This window comes from Nycticebus coucang, chromosome 18, assembly GCF_027406575.1.
Source record: "Nycticebus coucang isolate mNycCou1 chromosome 18, mNycCou1.pri, whole genome shotgun sequence".
Classification (NCBI taxonomy): domain Eukaryota; kingdom Metazoa; phylum Chordata; class Mammalia; order Primates; family Lorisidae; genus Nycticebus; species Nycticebus coucang.
Window position 1 is genome coordinate 62,558,985 of NC_069797.1, and position 7,096 is coordinate 62,566,080.

At 38.0% G+C, this 7,096-nt stretch overlaps 1 pseudogene; it reads left to right on the forward strand.

Annotated features, from left to right (window-relative positions):
• Window positions 1-2,233: 2,233 nt before the first annotated feature.
• On the forward strand, window positions 2,234-3,557 carry LOC128571139 (serine/threonine-protein phosphatase 2A 56 kDa regulatory subunit gamma isoform-like; annotated as a pseudogene).
• The last annotated feature ends 3,539 nt before the right edge of the window (window positions 3,558-7,096 follow it).

Consider the following 7,096-nt stretch of genomic DNA (forward strand, 5'->3'; position numbering starts at 1 on the left):
TGGATCGGAAACCCTAAATGTAAGAGCTACAATTTTAAAATTTAGGGAAGAAACCATGGAGAATTTCTTTTTGACATTAGCTTAGGAAAATATTTCTTGAGCAACACAAAAAGAATGTCTATACATTGCTGATAAAATAAATAAACATCTTTAAAAAAAAATGAGCAAAATATCTGTAAATTTAAAAATGAGCAAAATACCTATATTAGTCCATTTAGTGTTGCTATAACACTTTGTCCAGAGCTACCAAGGGGCAGAGAGTAGTGTCCCAAGGTGTAGGAAAGTACTCCTGTCTCCAGAAATTGTTTTGTCCTTCCAGGGCTCAGAGACTGAAGTGAGAGAAGTGACTGCAAAGATTTTTGAAATGCCTTAGAAGCCTTTTCCCCTTTGTTCTATTAGCACCTGCCTGTCTTTTTAGCCTTCCTAATCTTTTTAGGAAAGGGTCTCAGTGGCTCACGCCTGTAATTTAGCACTCTGGTAGGCTGAGGCGGGTGGATTACCTGAGCTCACAGGTTCGAGACCAGCATGAGCCAGAGCGAGAACTCCATCTCTAAAAATAGCTGGGCATTGTGGCAGGCACCTGTAATCCCAGCTACTCATGAGGCTGAGGCAAGAGGATCTCGTGAGCCCAAGAGTTTGAGGTTGCTGTGAGCTATGAAGCCACAGCACTCTACCCAGGGCAAAAGCTTAAGACTCTGTCTCAAAAAAAAAAAGAAAGAAAGAAAGGAAGGGAGGGAGAGTGGGAGGGGGTCTTTCAGTCACATTTTTAAATTCCTCTCCTAAAAATGCTTTTTTATTCTCTACTATATAGCCACATTGAGAATTTTCCAAATCCTTCCACTGTTTTCCTTTTCTTGAGAATCTCACAATAAGCAGTTATAAATAACCACACAGCAGCCTGAGTGCTTTGCTGCTTAAAAATTTCTTCTGCCAGATATTCTATTCCATGAGTCTTAAACTCAGTCTTCCACAAGTCCCAGGGCCAAGTTTTTGCTATGGTGTAACAAAGATGGCCTTTCCTCCAGTTCCTAGTAAATTCTTTGCATTTTCATCTGAGACCTCATCAGAATGGTCTTCACTGTCCCTGCTTCTATACACATATTCATATCCACACTCTGGTTGTGACTACATGAGAATTCCCAGGAGAGCAAAAACTCACTTACCCCAACAGATGGCATTAATTTATTCGTGAGGACTCTGTTCCCATGATACAACCTCCCAACCCTGCCATGTTGAGTATCAAATTTCAACATGTTTTTTTTTTTCCTGGGACAAACCACATCCAAGTCATTGCAGGGCATAAATAGACATTGCAGGGCATAAATAGACATTACGAAAAGACTTTTAAACATCTCTGGAGATGTTAAAACATTAGAGAAATCCAAATCAAAACCACAATGAAATATCACCTCAACTAAGATGGCCACTGTTTAAAAAACACACACACACATAATAGCAAGTCTTGGTGAGGATGTAGCAAAATTTGTTCTCTTTTGCAGTACTGGTGGTAATATAAAATGTTGCAGCTGCTATGGAAAATAGTATGGAGGTTCCTTAAAAAAATTAAAAATAGAAGTACCTTATGATCCAGGCATCTCATTTCTGGGAGTACATCCAAATTAAAAGCTCGATTGCAAAGAGGTATTTATACCCTGATGTTCATTTTAGCATTTTTCACAATAGCTAAGAGGTAGAAGCAACTCAGATGTCCATGGACAGATCAATAAAGTAAATGTGCCAGTCCCAGGCTGCAGTGTGGAGGGGTTGGGGCAGGGGCCTGGGTGGGGTTCTGCTGCTGCTGGGGCTGCTGCTGCGGGGTGGGGGTAGGGGGAGGTGGTGGCAGGGGCGGCGGCCAGCATTAATCATGCCAAATAAAAACAAGCACCTAAAGCAGGGAAAAGTTCAAAAGAAGGACAGCAAGAAGCCATAGAACCAGAGCAAATTTCCAGCAAGAAAAACAGCCTTAGTTGGATCTATTATGTATAGAACACAAATGTCCTAGTGCTATAATTGGGTAAATGAGGTGAAAGCTATGCTGATTAATATGATGTAAGCACTCCAATTTGTACAAATAATCAGCACACTGAAATTGGCATAGATGTATTTATGATCTATGTACAAAAGACTTAATAAAAAATAAATAAATAAAAAGAATGGGAAAAAAAAAAGAAAAACAGCCTTGTTGCGTCCTGTCTACAGTCCTTCTAAAATAAAAGTACCAAGCTCTCAGTGCATGGTGAAGAAAGACAAATGGCAAAATTCTTCAAGGTTTAGTGCAAGCCGTAATAGAGAACTTCAAAAACTACCGTCTTTAAAAGATGTTCCTCCTGCTGATCAAGAGAAGACTTTTATTCAGAAGTTACATCAGTGTTTTGTCCTCTTTGACTTTGTTTCCAATCCACTAAGTGACCTAAAGTGGAAGTAAAATGAGCCACTTTAAGTGAAATGGTAGAATGTATCACCCATAATCTGAATGTGCCAACAGAGCCTATTTACGCAGAAGTAGTCCATATGTTTACAATCAACACGTTTCTAACATTACCACCTTCCTCCAATCCTACAGAAGCAGAATTTGACCCAGAGGAAGATGAAGCAAGGTTAGAAGCAGTCTGGGCTCATCTACAGATGTTTTATGAATTTTTCTTAAGATTTTTAGAGTCTCCAGATTTCCTAATATAGAGAAGAAATATTGATCAGAAGTTTGTATTGCAGCTTTTAGAGTTCTTTGACAGTGAAGAGCCTTGGGTGAGAGATTTTCTTAAAACCACCCTTCACAGAATCTATGGGAATTCTTAGGCTTTAGAGTTTACATCAGAAAACAGATAAATAATATTTTTTATAGGTTAATTTATGAAACGGAGCATCACACTGGCATAGCAGAATTATTGGAAATATTGGGAAGTATAAGTAATGGATTTGCCTTACCACTAAAAGAATAGTACTAGATTTTCTTATTGAAGGTGTTACTACCTTTGCACAAAGTGAAATCTCTTGAGTGTCTATCATCTCCAGTTGGCATACTGTGTAGTGCAGTTTTTAGAAAAGGACAGCACCCTCACTGAACCAAATGGCAGTTCTCAAATACTGGCCAAAGACTCACAGTCCAAAAGAAGTAAGGTTGTTAAGTGACTTAGAATAGATTTTAGGCGTAATTAAGCCATTAGAATTTGTGAAGGTCATTGAGCCTCTTTTCTGGCAGTTAGCCAAGTGTGTCTAGTCCACATTTCCAGGTGGTGGAGTGGGCACTGTATTAATAGAATAATGAGTACATCATGAGCTTAATCAGCAACAACACAGCCCAGATTCTGCCCATCATATACCCATCCTTGTACCAAAACTGGAAGACCCATTGGAACAAGACAATACATGGCTTGATATACAATGCCCTGAAACTCTTCGTGGAGATGAGCCAAAAACTATTTGATGTCTGCACTCAACAGTTTAAAGCAGAGAAACTGAAAGAGAAGCTAAAAATGAAAGAATGAGAAGAAGCATGGGTTAAAATAGAAAATCTAGCCAAAGCCAATCCCCAGGTACTAAAAAAGATAGTAACATGAAAATGTCCAGAGTGTTCCTTGAATGTTTTTCTTTTTTTCTTTTTTTTTTTTTAATTTTGTTATTAAATCATAACTGTATACAATGATATGATTATGGGGCATCATACACTCACTTCATAAACCATTTGACACATTTTTATCACAGTGGTTAACATAGCCTTTCCGGCGTTATCTCAGTTACTGTGCCAAAACATTTACATTCTACATTTACCAAGTTTCGCAAATACCCCTGTAATATGCACCACAGGTGTGATCCCACCGATTCCCCTCCCTCTACCCACCCCACCTCCTTTCCCACTTCCCCCTATTGTTAAGTTGTAGCTGGGTTATAGCTTTCATGTGAGAGTCCCAAATTAGTTTCATAGTAGGGCTGTGTACATTGGGTATTTTTTCTTCCATTCTTGGGATACTTTACTAAGAAGAATATGTTCCAGCTCCATCCATGTAAACATGAAAGAGGTAAAGTCTCCATCTTTCTTTAAGGCTGCATAGTATTCCATGGTATACATATACCACAATTTATTAATCCATTCGTGGATCGATGGGCACTTGGGCTTTTTCCATGACTTAGCTATTAATGAATTGGGCTGCAATAAACATTCTGGTACAAATATCTTTGTTATGTTGTGATTTTTGGTCTTCTGGGTATATGCCCAGCAGAGGAATTACAGGATTGAATGGCAGATCTATTTTTAGATCTCTGAGTGTTCTCCATATATCTTTCCAAAAGGAATGTATTAATTTGCATTCCCACCAGCAGTGCAGAAGTGTTCCCTTTTCTCCGCATCCACGCCAACATCTCTGGTCTTGAGATTTTGTGATATAGGCTAGTCTCATTGGAGTTAGATGATATCTCAAAGTAGTTTCGATTTGCATTTCTCTGATGATTAAAGATGATGAGCATTTTTTCATATGTCTGAAGGCCGTGTGCCTGTCTTCTTCAGAGAAGTTTCTCTTCAAATCCCTTGCCCAGCCTGCGATGGGATCCCTTGTTTTTTTCTTGCTGATGCGTTTGAGTTCTCTGTGGATTCTGGTTATTAAACCTTTGTCAGAGTTATACCCTGCAAATATCTTCTCCCATTCTGAGGGCTGTCTGCTTGCTCTGCTTACTGTGTTCTTAGCTGTGCAGAAGGTTTTTAGTTTGATCAAGTCCCAGTAGTGTATTTTTGAAGCTGCTTCAATTGCCCGGGGGGTTCTCCTCATGAAATACTCACCCAGACCAATTTCTTCAAGGGTTTTCCCTGCATTCTCCTCTAGTATTTTTATAGTTTCATGTCTTAAGTTTAAATCTTTAATCCAATGAGAGTCTATCTTAGTTAATGGTGAAAGGTGTGGGTCCAATTTCAGTCTTCTGCAGGTTGCCAGCCAGTTCACCCAGCACCATTTGTTAAATAGGGAATCTTTTCCCCACTGAATGTTTTTAACTGGCTTGTCAAAAATCAAATAGCGGTAAGTAGCTGGATTCATCTCTTGGTTCTCTATTCTATTCCAGATATCTACTTCTCTGTTTTTGTGCCAATACCATGCTGTTTTGATCACTATCGATTTGTAGTAAAGTCTGAGGTCTGGTAGTGTGATTCCTCCTGTTTTGTTTTTATTTCTGAGTAATGTCTTGGCTATTCGAGGTTTTTTCTGATTCCATATAAAACGAAGTAATGTTTTTTCAAGATCTTTAAAATATGACAGTGGAGCTTTAATAGGGAGTGCGTTGAAATTATATATTGCTTTGGGTAGTATGGACATTTTGATAATGTTGATTCTTCCTAGCCATGAGCATGGTATGTTTTTCCATTTGTTAACATTTTCAGCTATTTCTTTTCTTAGAGTTTCATAGTTCTCTTTATAGAGATCTTTCACGTCTTTTGTTAGGTAAATTCCCAAATATTTCATCTTCTTTGGCACTACTGTGAATGGGATAGAGTCCTTAACTGCTTTTTCAATTTACTGTTGTTGGTGTATATAAAGGCTACCGATTTATGAATGTTGATTTTGTAACCTGAGACGCTGCTGTATTCCTTGATCACTTCTAGGAGTTTTGTAGTAGAGTCCCTAGTGTTTTCCAGATACACAATCATATCATCTGCGAAGAGCGAGAGTTTGATCTCTTCTGACCCTATATGGATACCCTTGATCGCCTTTTCTTCCCTAATTGCGGTGGCTAAAACTTCCATTACAATGTTGAAAAGCAATGGAGACAATGGGCAGCCTTGTCTGGTTCCTGATCTGAGTGGAAATGATTCCAATTTAACTCCATTCAATATGATATTGGCTGTGGGTTTGCTGTAGATAGCCTCTATCAGTTTAAGAAAAGTCCCTTCTAGACCAATTTTCTTGAGTGTTCTGATCATGAAGGGATGCTGGATATTATCAAAAGCTTTTTCTGCATCAATTGAGAGAATCATATGGTCTTTGTTTTTAAATTTGTTTATGTGCTGAATTACATTTATAGATTTACGTATATTGAACCAGCCTTGAGACCCTGGGATAAAACCAACTTGGTCATGATGTATAATTTGTTTGATGTGTTGTTGGATTCTGTTTGTTAGGATCTTGTTGAATATTTTTGCATCTATATTCATTAGTGATATTGGTCTATAATTTTCTTTTCTTGTTGAGTCTTTTCCTGGTTTGGGGATCAGGGTGATATTTGCTTCATAGAACGTGTTGGGTAGTCTTCCTTCTTTTTCTACATTTTGGAACAGGTTGAGTAATATAGGTACTAATTCCTCTTTAAAGGTTTGGTAGAATTCTGACGTGAAACCATCTGGTCCCGGGCTTTTCCTTTTAGGGAAGTTTTGTATAGTTGATGCTATTTCTGAACTTGATATGGGTCTATTCAACATTTCCACTTGATTCTGGTTAAGTCTTGGAAGGTGGCGTGCTTCCAAGTATCGGTCTATTTCCTTCAGATTTTCATATTTCTGAGAATAAAGTTTCTTGTAATATTCATTAAGGATTTTTTGGATTTCTGATGAGTCTGTGGTTATTTCGTCTTTGTTGTTTCTGATTGATGATATTAGAGATTTTACTCTTTTTTTCCTAATTAGGTTGGCCAGAGGTTTATCTATTTTATTGACCTTTTCAAAAAACCAGCTTTTTGATTTATTGATCTGTTGTATTATTCTTTTGTTTTCAATTTCATTTAATTCTGCTCTAATTTTGGTTATTTCTTTTCTTCTACGGGGTTTGGGGTTGGAATGTTCTTCCTTTTCCAGTTGCGTGAGATGTCCCATTAAGTTGTTAACTCCCTCTCTTTCCGTTCTCTTGAGGAAGGCTTGCAGTGCTATAAATTTCCCTCTTAGAACTGCCTTTGCAGTGTCCCAGAGGTTCTGATAGCTTGTGTCTTCATTGTCATTTTGTTCCAAAAAATTGGTGATTTCTTTCTTAATCTCATCTCTGACCCAGCTATCATTCAGCATAAGGTTATTTAACTTCCATGTTTTTGTATGGGTATGCAGATTCCTGTTGTTACTCAATTCAAGTTTTATTCCATGATGGTCCGAGAAGATGCATGGAATAATTTCTATTCCTTTAAATTT